General features: G+C 36.5%; 1 long non-coding RNA gene across 1 annotated transcript; it reads right to left on the bottom strand.

Annotated features, from left to right (window-relative positions):
• Positions 1–2874: 2874 nt before the first annotated feature.
• Positions 2875–4462, bottom strand: LOC121741026. Its single transcript, XR_006037746.1, has 2 exons — positions 3862–4462; positions 2875–3759 (listed from the first exon to the last, which is right to left on the bottom strand). It is a non-coding gene; the product is annotated as an uncharacterized LOC121741026 (long non-coding RNA).
• Between the last annotated feature and the right edge of the window lie 8476 nt (positions 4463–12938).

Raw genomic sequence — 12938 nt, 5'->3', positions numbered from 1 at the left:
TTATATTTTTAGAGTGATTAATTGTATTAAATCTTTAATTATTCTTTTATTATGATGATAAGTTGGACAAATTACAAACTAACTAACATTGTTTAAAATATTTAACGGAATGTATTAATTTAAAACACTAATATAACTTTTTGTATGAAATATGTAAACTTAATACTTATTGTACTAAATTGAAACAAAGGTAATACATTTTGTATGAAACATGTAATTACCCCTTTTTATTACTCACAAAAATGAAAAACACATATAAAAAAAATCACCACTCTTCACCATCAAATTAGCGAATTGCATTTTATTGTCGAATTTTGCTCATGTAACAATGGAGAATACAACTAAAAAGATATTAAATCTTTTTTATAAAAATTAAATATTGACTTATTGATTGTTTGAAGCTCAAATTAGCCATTTTGTAAAGATGAAATATGGACTTATTTTATATTGCGTTCTATAAAGAATACAATAAAAAATAGAGTATATTGAGAGACAGATTTTTTTTAAAACCGCGATCAATTGCTGGAAGAATTGATAGTGACTGTTATTTTTTAGAGTGATTAATTGTATTAAATCTCTAATTATTCTTTTATTTTGATGATAAGTTGGACAAATTATAAACTAACTAGCGTCGTTTAAAATATTTAACGGAATGTATTCATTTAAAATAATAATGTACCTTTTTGTATGAAATATGTAAACTTAATACTTTTTGTACTAAATTGAAACAAAGGTAAAACATTTTGTATGAAACATGTAATTATCCCGCAAATATCCATTCAAAATTAGGTTTTCAAAATAATTAAATTAAGAACAAAATCCGTCGGATGTGGAAACCTGGGTTTTGTTGCTGATTTGGAGAGATGGATGAGGCTGGGGGCGCGGGATAATGGATCTTGATTGTGCAGAACAGAAGACGGACTACTGCAACAATGGTGCACCATTTCCACTCCAACAATCACAACAAAATAAAATAATCTTCTAAACATGTAAGTGATGGTGGGTCCATTTTATTTTGTCGTGAGTGTGGAGTAGGAATGATTCACCATTGTTGGAGTAGGAAGTCCGCTTCGAAAATGAGGCGTTTCATGATTAGAACTTAGAAGTGTGAGTGAAGTAGCCGTTGGTTCGAAAAATTGAGATCTATTTGGTGGAATTTTAGATTTTGTTTGCTTTTGCGAATTCATCACAACCACGTCTCAGGAATTGAGACTATACATCGGTGAAGTGGTTGGTAGATGGGTTGGTTAGACGCATTTCTAATTGTGAGTTCCTCGAAACTCGATTGATCGTTGCGATTTTCTAATAGTACCCGGCTATGACAAACCTAATCGAAATTGGTTAATTGGTTTTGCTAATCCGACTCCAAGTCTTAATGCTTTCTTTGCCGATGTTACATTTTTGTTTTTAGTTTGTCCAACATTAATGTCCCAATCAAGATGATTCATTTATCTATCGAGGAGGAGGGTGGCCTGAGCGAAGGTTGTCTGGCACCGGTCTTGGCCCCGGTGGAACAATGACTTGGCTGTTGGTGCTTCCATCCCTAACTATAGTTAAACACAATTACACAAATAACAAAATACTCCATCCATCCCATAAAAATATGTGTTACACAAATAACAAAATACTCCATCCATCCCATAAAAATATGTGTTACACAAATAACAAAATACTCCATCCATCCCATAAAAATATGTGTACTTTCTATTTTCGTTCGTTCCATAAAAATATGTGCATTTCATTTTTTGAAAGTTATCTCAATTTATTACACTTATACTCTTTAATGGTACATAAGACATATTAAGAGAAGGAAGCAATGGAAGTCTAATGTATTGTATTGAATTGATTGGAGAAAAAATTCCATGGACTGGGTATACCAAAATGTAAATCTTACTTGGCATGTCCTATCAATTATTTTTTTACATGTGGAATTGTATAAAAATCACATTCCAACTAGATGGCCACGCAAAATATGGTAAATATGGTAAATGCAATAATATCACGAGTTATTTGGAAAGAATCGCATACTTTTCTAGGTAATTATAATAATTATGAGAAACAAATTTGGGCATAATATACACTAGTACATATATAGTATTACCTAAATATATGAGATTTTCACGTTGATACTAAATTAAATTACTATCATAGTATTACATTTTCAATTTATATGATGAGACCGGAAACTAGGTACAGGTGCTGCAGGTATTGACCTGCTCCTTTTGGGCAAGTCCTTGGTCTACTTAAGCAAAAGTGACACTGCCCTCTTTCCTTGAGTGTAAGCTGTTGCCACTGCCCTCTTTCTTTGGGTGCAGGCTGCTGTCGAAAGGGGTAATAGGGACTGACTTTGCCATTTTCTAACTCTCTCTTCAGTATGGTATTGTTGTTTCATTTCTCCAAAAGGATGTTCCTTTAGATCCTCTTGTCTTTTGGTATTTAATGTTTTGTTTGCACTTTGCAATTGCAGGGGTGAAAGAAAAAAGAAAAGACTGGGCTGAGAGGCAGGTCTTCCGCGACGTGGGCCTGTAGCTCTTGGCCCGACGGGCTGATCGGAGACAAGGCCGCGGTGTGGTGTGGTTTGGGCTCGGGGAAAAGATGTCCAAGGTGTAGATAGATTAGCTTTTAGTTTCTTAGCCTTCTTGGTCCATTCATGCAATTTTTGTAATAGCATAGCGTCCCAAAACTCTTTCTTTTTATTCCAAAATCACTCGTGACATGGTTATGTGTAACGACCCGCTAAGACTATATTATTAAAAACTATATTATTAGCTCAATTATCTATATAAGTAACTTTTATGCGATTATATCCGAACCACGATAGATTGGCGTTGTTGTTTGTTTGGACGTTAGGCAAATAAATAGAACACATAAAAATATTACAGCTATATGAATATAATAAATTTAAATAAGATCCCAAAATCCAATTTTAATGTCCGATACATCCAGCAACATTTATTACATCCTACATTCTAAGCAAATCGAGTACTTTAGCGCGGGCAGCCACGAGCTTGAACCGGGTTCTTTCCTACACCAAATTAAACAATAAATAAAAAAATAGAATAATAAAGCAAATTAAACATAAAGAAAAGGAGTAGATAAGTTTCGATCATGAAAGGATTTTGGTGCATTAAATGAGATGTCAGAATAATGAATGCTGTATTAATGAATCTTAACAAGAAAGAATGCCACAGAAGAATGCAAGACACGCCACTTGCATATTATTTTTGAAAGATAAGCTCCACTTGCATCTTTTTATGTATATGTACATGTATATCTGCAAATCATTCTTATCACTCACACACATCACCCTCACAAATCCTAATTTTGCACACCCCAACCCACAAAGGGTAGAGGAGTTCCGAGGGGGGGGGGAGATTGCACACTCAAACACTACAATCCAACCACACCTTTATTCCACATCAAAGGTAAATCCCAAACCTTTCTTTTCTTGCACATACGTACAAGCATATGCATATCTAAAGAGAAATTAAAATCTGCCCAAATCAGAAATCAAGAATACACAGCAAGTTTAATACCATGCTTCACCATCAAGTCTATCAAGTCTTTTAGTAGCAGGACAATTGTTCAAAATCATAGAATACATAAAATAGAGAACCCAAGTTCTACAACTATAGTAAGCCCAAGTTAACAACTTATCTCAAGAACACGAATCTGTCGGAATTCCGGATACTGAGTTTCGGCACACCGTCGTGGCAGCCCACACCCCAAATCCATCACGGATTTCACCCCTTTACAAATCTACAAGTTTGAAACAACAAAGCTTTAAAAAAAAACAAATCAAAGGTTAAATCTTTATAGAATTAGAATAAGGGGGGAGAAAGTTAAAAATCTAAGCTTTACCTATCGGAGGATGGCGAGGTGACGGTAGTGGTGTCGGGCGAGGAGGCAGGCCGCGCGAGAAAGAGAGAGAGAGAGAGTGCAGTGGCGGAGGGCTCACCGGCTGTCCGGAGACGGCCGGACTGCTGGAGGAAAGGCGGCGGCGGCTGATGGGGTGCATGGCGGTGGAACCCGAGAGAGAAATAGATGGAGGGCCACGACGGTGAACAGCCCGCGCACAGCAGCAGCGGCGGCGGTGGCGTGAGCAGGGCCGAGAGAGGAGGGGAGTGAGGTGTCGATTCTGGTGGAATGGGGAGGCAGGCGACGAAATTTAGGGATTTGTCTCTCCAATTTTGGGGGAAATTTAAATAAGAGAGAGGGAGGGGAATACCGATTGTGGAGGAAGGGTGTATTTCAAAATGGGCCTCTTCCTAATTAATTTAATTATAGGCTCCTTTTATTTTAATTGTGGAACAAGAACTTGGCTCTTTTTGAGTTATAATAGTTGGGGATATAAGATGGGTGAAAGACGTAATCTTTGGGCCAAAAATAAAATAGTTCTTTGGGCTGAAAATAAAAGGAAGTCTTGGCCCAGTTTTGAAATTAGAATTTATTTTGGAGGAATTTTAATATTAAAATCTTAGCCTAAGTTTTAAGTATGGTTCAATTAATATGCTTTTTATATGGTTTCTTCCAATGATGTAACTAAGCTAACATAATTGAGCTTGGGACTTATTTTAGAGTTTTGCGTAAAATTGTAGTAGTGAATGGAATGCCACTTAATCGGAGCCGAAATAGCAAACGAACTAGTAATAAATAATGTAAGTTCAAATAATGTAAGTTTAGAAATTTCGTAGTAGTAGTAATAATAATATTAATAAAGAAGTGCTATTAATTAAATTTCCCAATTTAATTAATATGCAAGTTTCTAAAATTTTCTAACGGTGAACAAATGATAAAAGAAATAAAGTAGGGGCATGCATTCCTATAAGTATGTGAATTTCTCTAGTCTTATTAGTACGTTGTTTGTTTTCAAAAAGGTTATCTCCGCACGTAAGGTCGGAGTAAGAAATTCAAGTTAAGGAAACTAAGCGATCAAGGTGAGCTTTCTTATACTAAAATAAAAATCGTATTTTATGAAAACAAGAACACATGTTCGTGATTTTTTTTTAAAGATGTTGTCTTGTCATAAATGTTTTGTATGATGCCTATCTGTTGGCTAAGGCCAAGTGAATTATGAATGATGATATAAGTCGAATTCGGGTCCCAGTGAGGGTGGTGTCCCCGCTCGTACTAGTGTACACAAGCTACCTCTGACATGTTGGGCAGAGCAGGTGACCGTGGAAGGTGGCCACCTTCCCGGCATAAGAATACCTCTGACATGTTGGGCAGAGAAGGTGACGTGCGAGAACACCATCTCGACGGCACAATGTGATTAGATATGGCTAAGTACAGGAAAAAGGGACTGCAGTCCATTGTGAATATTTTTAGTAAGCTCGGGACTTTTCAATAAAATTCCCGAGTGTTACTATGATGATGGCTTGACAATATTTTCAAATGTATAATTGTATTTTTTGGCAATATGTTCACTGAGTACTTTTGTACTCAGCTCTGCATATATTTCTAAATGTGCAGGTTGAGCGGCGAAGTGGTGGAGGAAGTGCTATTGAGACAAGACATTTAATTCAGTCAGATTTTGACTCTCGGAGGTTCATGTCTTCATACATGGAACCGCGTTCATTTGTTTCCGTTGTGCATCTTAAAAGACTCAAGTCTATTTTGTTCAAAACTCTGATATTTTGAAATTTCTTTACAAACAATTACTCGAGTTTTCATGATCGAGTATCTTTTCTTCTATGTATAAGTACTTGATTAGTCATGTATCGTAACCAATGCTTGATTTTATTTTCCCCTTATTTCTTTCCCCGCTTCTTTAACCCTCCCCTAGTCGCGATCAACCGTGTTTTCTATCCTTAGAAAATGCGGTCGTGACAGAGTGGTATCAGAGCATTCTTTCTCGCTCTGAACCCGAGAGTCTACTTTGAAAATCTTTGGTCTAGCCTTGTTCCACTAGACTGTCTAATCGATGAAAATGCTCTTAGCACTCCCACCAATCTCGCTCAATGAGGAAAAGGTAACTTGTTCTTTTTCAAAAGAAAGTCGAGATGTTTAAAAGTTTGAAATGGAGAAATAACTCATGCAGTTATTTTGAGTGAATAGATGAAAATATTAAGTTCAAAGAAAGAGTTGATGTTTCTTGATTGGGTAACGTGCTTAAATAAAGAGTTAATGTGTCTTTTCTTGGCTAAAGACTGTGAATGTGTGAATAAAGAAGTAACTTTCCTAAATGGAAAAAGGTACTGAAATATGAAAGTATAAAGAATACGAGTCTGGTACCAATTGGTGAAATGATATCTCTTTTTGAGTTAGTCATTGAATCATGTTGCTAGTATGGGGAAATCGAAATTTCTATAAACTTAGAATACTTAGTTATGCATTCCTTCTAGAACACAATATGAACTCGAACTTAGAAGTACAGTATGAACATTTCTCGCTTTCCCGAGCGACGAAAAGAAAATGGCGCGATAAGAAAGAAACTTCGCCACGAGAAAAGTAATCCAACATAGAACAAAATGATGTTTCTACGTCCCAATGACATGAATAATCTGGGTTAGTCATTGTCTTTCTTGACAATCCAGTCACTCCAAATGATCATACCTTTGATCCAACTAAGCGATGTACACATACATAGCAAGAGAATATGATTACAATGTAAACAAATAACCTACCTCTACAATGTAAGTAAACAGAAACGGCGTGTTACGAGGATGAGCATTATGACGAACCGAGAGTACCAAGGAGTCATAATCCCCACATGTGGTCATCTGACGTGATCGTAAGGTGAAAGTAGCTTGTGACCAAAGTTTCTCATAACTCAGTTACTATTCTCTATAAAGAATTAAACAAGGGATTATTACCATTGTAGTTAACCAAGAAGATTCATCAACAACGCTTACTTGGATTCCCATGAATTCCATTTCCTCGCATCCCCCTTGATCAAAATACTTTTGTTGAATTAAGATATCAAATTACTTCTTTTGCAAGGTAATGTGCCATTATTTTATCTCTTATATGTCAAGGTTGTGAATCACTTTCAGCTTTGAGCTTGCTCCCTCATGTTTTCTGATAACCTCCAGTGACTACGATCCTTCTTTACTCATTCTGTATAAAAGCAATACTTTGACTCTCTGAATTCTTGCCACCAAACTCTTATACTCGGAGCTGTTTTATTTATAGCCTTCAGAATGAACATGTTTCCCTAAACTATTGTCTCTTCAATGATAATATATTCTTCAAAGATCATTAGTGGACTTTTGTGTTTTCAAAAGTGCTTCTTGACAAGCTCTTTATTTTATATGAGTAGTTCCCTCTTATTAATTCCACTACAATTATTCCATCATGCTTTGAGCTCTTCAGCAACTCCAGGTCTAAAGCAATTTGCTCTCTCCCTGAACTAGTTTGTTCTGATTGTCTTCTCTCTACTAGTTAATTTTCTTGATTTGGTTATAAATTTTGTGAATTCATTAACGTGATATAGTATCACGATGTTGTTGACCCAAAAGGGTAGTTCCTTGTTATTCTTCTTTCTCAAATCCACTTGAGACCAATCATTTTCAGTCTTACTATATTGGAGCAGCCATCTTGTGAAACCTTAAACCTTTTAATTTGACCCTTTGTGTTTTCAGACATACTTATTGACAAGCTCTTTGAGTACTCTCATCTTCTAAATTCAAATATGACTAGTGTCTCTTGATTCGAGCTTTTCTGCAGCTCCATATTTAAAGCTGGCATATTGCTTCTCCCTTGGCTAGTTTCCTCTTGTTGCCCTCTTTATTAGTTAGTTTCCTTGAACTGCTTATAAACTCTAAAAATTTCGTTGATATGATCTTCTATCACAGTGTTGTTGAGTAAATTGCAATTGTTTGTTTTTCCTATTCTTTTCAAATCCATTTGTAACCAACCATCTCAGGTCTTACTTTTATCATCTAGGGATACTAGAAACTTTTCTACTTGATTGTTCATTTTGAATATTATTGGCAACCTATTATTGACATCTACATTCTCTTCCTCATACCCTCACTTTCGAAATTTATTCCATCTGGCAAGCTCTTCCCACAATAAAATTCTTAAGTTCTATGGGTATAGCTCAAGCCCTTTGAAGTTGTATCTTTTCTTTTCTGGGGGGAGCATAATGAGCCTAATTGAGCCTAGTTTTTGCATTTCATAAAAACCTTGGTTGCAAGCTACTGGTGAAAGTTTGTGGTGAACCAAACACTCACGTAATTGAAATAATTATAATCGTTTTATTTTCTTGGCTACCTTGGAGCCTACACAAAGCAAGAACGATTCGAAGATTTCTCTTGGAATCTCAAATTCAGTTCCTATCAAAGTTAAAAACGGTTAGATCAACTCTATATTTCCTCGCGTGAGACCCTCATGAGAGGCAAGACATTGACCACTGCAGAAAACGCTCCTACGCCGACGAACGTCGAATAGAATTGAAATTTAACATCGGAGAGAAGGTCTTTTCGAAAGTATCCCCTTCCAAAGGAATAACCAGATTTGGACTCAAGGGTAAGCTAAAACCACGATTCATTGGACCCTATGAAATTCTGAAGGAAGTGGGCCCAGTAGCATATCGCTTGGCATTACCACCCAACTTTGGGAACGTACACAACGTATTCCACGTCTCCCAACTTCGAAGGTACATGTTCGACCCAAAACATATGATTCGTCACGAAGAAATCGCTCTAGAGCCTAACCTGAGTTACAAAGAAAAGCCGGTAGAAATACTAGATCGAAAGGTGCAGCAGCTTCGGAACAAGTCGATTGCTACAGTGAAGGTTTTGTGGAAAAACCACGGACAAGAAGAAGCAACTTGGGAGCTAGAAGAGAAAATGAAGGAGAAATGTCCCGAGCTTTTTGTCTAAATACTTCCTAAATTTCGGGACGAAATTTCTTTTAAGAGGGGTAGAATGTAACGACCCGCTAAGACTATATTATTAAAAACTATATTATTAGCTCAATTATCTATATAAGTAACTTTTATGCGATTATATCCGAACTACGATAGATTGGCGTTGTTGTTTGTTTGGACGTTAGGCAAATAAATAGAACACATAAAAATATTACGGCTATATGAATATAATAAATTTAAATAAGATCCCAAAATCTAATTTTAATGTCCGATACATCCAGCAACATTTATTACATCCTACATTCTAAGCAAATCGAGTACTTTAGCGCGGGCAGCCACGAGCTTGAACCGGGTTCTTTCCTACACCAAATTAAACAATAAATAAAAAAATAATATAATAAAGCAAATTAAACATAAAGAAAAGGAGTAGATAAGTTTCAATCATGAAAGGATTTTGGTGCATTAAATGAGATGTCAGAATAATGAATGATGTATTAATGAATCTTAGCAAGAAAGAATGCCACAGAAGAATGCAAGACACGCCACTTGCATATTATTTTTGAAAGATAAGCTCCACTTGCATCTTTTTATGTATATGTACATGTATATATGCAAATCATTCTTATCACTCACACACATCACCCTCACAAATCCTAATTTTGCACACCCCAACCCACAAAGGGTAGAGGAGTTCCGAGGGGGGAGATTGCACACTCAAACACTACAATCCAACCACACCTTTATTCCACATCAAAAGGTAAATCCCAAACTTTTCTTTTCTTGCACATACGTACAAGCATATGCATATCTAAAGAGAAATTAAAATCTTCCCAAATCAGAAATCAAGAATACACAGCAAGTTTAATTCCATGCTTCACCATCAAGTCTATCAAGTCTTTTAGTAGCAGGACAATTGTTCAAAATCATAGAATTCATAAAATAGAGAACCCAAGTTCTACAACTATAGTAAGCCCAAGTTAACAACTTATCTCAAGAACACGAATCTGCCGGAATTCCGGATACTGAGTTTCGGCACACCGTCGTGGCAGCCCCACACCCCAAATCCATCACGGATTTCACCCCTTTACAAATCTACAAGTTTGAAACAACAAAGCTTTAAAAAAAAACAAATCAAAGGTTATATCTTTATAGAATTAGAATAAGGGGGGAGAAAGTTAAAAATCTAAGCTTTACCTATCGGAGAATGGCGAGGTGACGGTAGTGGTGTCGGGCGAGGAGGCAGGTCGCGCGAGAAAGAGAGAGAGAGAGAGAGAGTGCAGTGGCGGAGGGCTCACCGGCTGTCCGGAGACGGCCGGACTGCTGGAGGAAAGGCGGCGGCGGCGGCTGATGGGGTGCATGGCGGTGATGACGGTGGAACCCGAGAGAGAAATAGACGGAGGGCCACGACGGTGAACAGCCCGCGCACAGCAGCAGCGGCGGCGGTGGCGTGAGCATGGCCGAGAGAGGAGGGGAGTGAGGCGTCGATTCTGGTGGAGTGGGGAGGCAGGCGACGAAATTTAGGGATTTGTCTCTCTAATTTTGGGGGAAATGTAAATAAGAGAGAGGGAGGGGAATACCGATTGTGGAGGAAGAGAGTATTTCAAAATGGGCCTCTTCCTAATTAATTTAATTATAGGCTCCTTTTATTTTAATTGTGGAACAAGAACTTGGCTCTTTTTGAGTTATAATAGTTGGGGATATAAGATGGGTGAAAGACGTAATCTTTGGGCCAAAAATAAAATAGTTCTTTGGGCTGAAAATAAAAGGAAGTCTTGGCCCAGTTTTGAAATTAGAATTTATTTTGGAGGAATTTTAATATTAAAATCTTAGCCTAAGTTTTAAGTATGGTTCAATTAATATGCTTTTTATATGGTTTCTTCCAATGATGTAACTAAGCTAACATAATTGAGCTTGAGACTTATTTTAGAGTTTTGCGTAAAAATGTAGTAGTGAATGGAATGCCACTTAATCGGAGCCGAAATAGCAAACGAACTAGTAATAAATAATGTAAGTTCAAATAATGTAAGTTTAGAAATTTCGTAGTAGTAGTAATAATAATATTAATAAAGAAGTGCTATTAATTAAATTTCCCAATTTAATTAATATGCAAGTTTCTAAAATTTTCTAACGGTGAACAAATGATAAAAGAAATAAAGTAGGGGCATGCATTCCTATAAGTATGTGAATTTCTCGAGTCTTATTAGTACGTTGTTTGTTTTCAAAAAGGTTATCTCCGCACGTAAGGTCGGAGTAAGAAATTCAAGTTAAGGAAACTAAGCGATCAAGGTGAGCTTTCTTATACTAAAATACAAATCGTATTTTATGAAAACAAGAACACATGTTCATGATTTTTTTTAAAGATGTTGTCTTGTCATAAATGTTTTGTATGATGCCTATCTGTTGGCTAAGGCCAAGTGAATTATGAATGATGATATAAGTCGAATTTGGGTCCCAGTGAGGGTGGTGTCCCCGCTCGGACTAGTGTACACAAGCTACCTCTGACATGTTGGGCAGAGCAGGTGACCGTGGAAGGTGGCCACCTTCCCGGCATAAGAATACCTCTGACATGTTGGGCAGAGAAGGTGACGTGCGAGAACACCATCTCGACGGCACAATGTGATCAGATATGGCTAAGTACAGGAAAAAGGGACTGCAGTCCATTGTGAATATTTTTAGTAAGCTGGGGACTTTTCAATAAAATTCCCGAGTGTTACTATGATGATGGCTTGACAATATTTTCAAATGTATAATTGTATTTTTTGGCAATGTGTTCACTGAGTACAAAAGTACTCAGCTCTGCATATATTTCTAAATGTGCAGGTTGAGCAGCGAAGTGGTGGAGGAAGTGCTATTGAGACAAGACATTTAATTAAGTCAGATTTTGACTCTCGGAGGTTCATGTCTTCATACATGGAACCGCGTTCATTTGTTTCCGTTGTGCATCTTAAAAGACTCAAGTCTATTTTGTTCAAAACTCTGATATTTTGAAATTTCTTTACAAACAATTACTCGAGTTTTCATGATCGAGTATCTTTTCTTCTATGTATCAGTACTTGATTAGTCATGTATCGTAACCAATGCTTGATTTTATTTTCCCCTTATTTCTTTCCCCGCTTCTTTAACCCTCCCCTAGTCGCGATCAACCGTGTTTTCTATCATTAGAAAATGCGGTCGTGACATTATGTAAAATAAATTATCAATTGTGATGATTTATTCTTTCCCAAGGTTTCTTATCTTTCATAGATATATATATCTATCTGATCGTTTTAGTTCGATTATCGTATTAGCTTTTGTTTTTCGAACTAACGACATCAACATCAATAAGGTGGTAACGGTTCCATCTAATTCCATGAAACAAGAGGGCGATAATTCTCTAGTTCAACATTACACATGATAAAAAAGTAATAAAGGGGGTGGGTATTACACAGAATTTATACAAAATTCCCTTTTGATTATCTAGATAGTAGTCAAAGTTAGTTTGTGGTACTTAAGTTGGTGCAAATTGTCTCTGTAGAATACGATACTCTTGCTTGCTATTTGCTACACTAGCACCGTACATTTGTATACATGTTTTCATTGAGGAACAACGTTGATTGTTAAACAAATTTTATGGAAGAAAATTGATAATGCTGGATATGATGATGGTGTTATTATTGATTTTTTTTATGATTTATTATTGATGAGAAAAAAAGATTGAATCGAAACGGAATTATATAGAATAGAAAACATCTGTATTGTGAAAAGAAAAGAAAAAATGAGGAAGGAAATATTATAGTAGGAAAAAAATCCATGTTTGAAGAAAACTAGTAAAAAAAGAAAGCAAAAAACGTGGAAGGAAATATTAGTGAAAAAAATAATTATTAACAAATGATATAGATATGTACACTATATTTTCAGCCTATAAAAGGTACATGTAAAAGAAGCTCAAAAGTAAGACAATTTTCTTAATTCCTTATGTTTCCAATCGCCATGGGACAAAGGGAATGCAAAAGGCAGAAGCTGCGCGAAATTACGGTGGTTGGTTCATCTCCGCCGCCGCCGTGGATCGAACTGACATAACTTTCAATATTATGCAGAGGCTGGGGGCGGAGGATTTATTGAGCAGCGCGCAGCAAGTGTGTAG

The sequence above is a fragment of the Salvia splendens genome, chromosome 7 (assembly GCF_004379255.2).
Source record: "Salvia splendens isolate huo1 chromosome 7, SspV2, whole genome shotgun sequence".
Lineage (NCBI taxonomy): Eukaryota > Viridiplantae > Streptophyta > Magnoliopsida > Lamiales > Lamiaceae > Salvia > Salvia splendens.
Note: the sequence above shows the minus strand (reverse complement) of the source record. Positions and strands in the feature narration are given on the sequence as shown.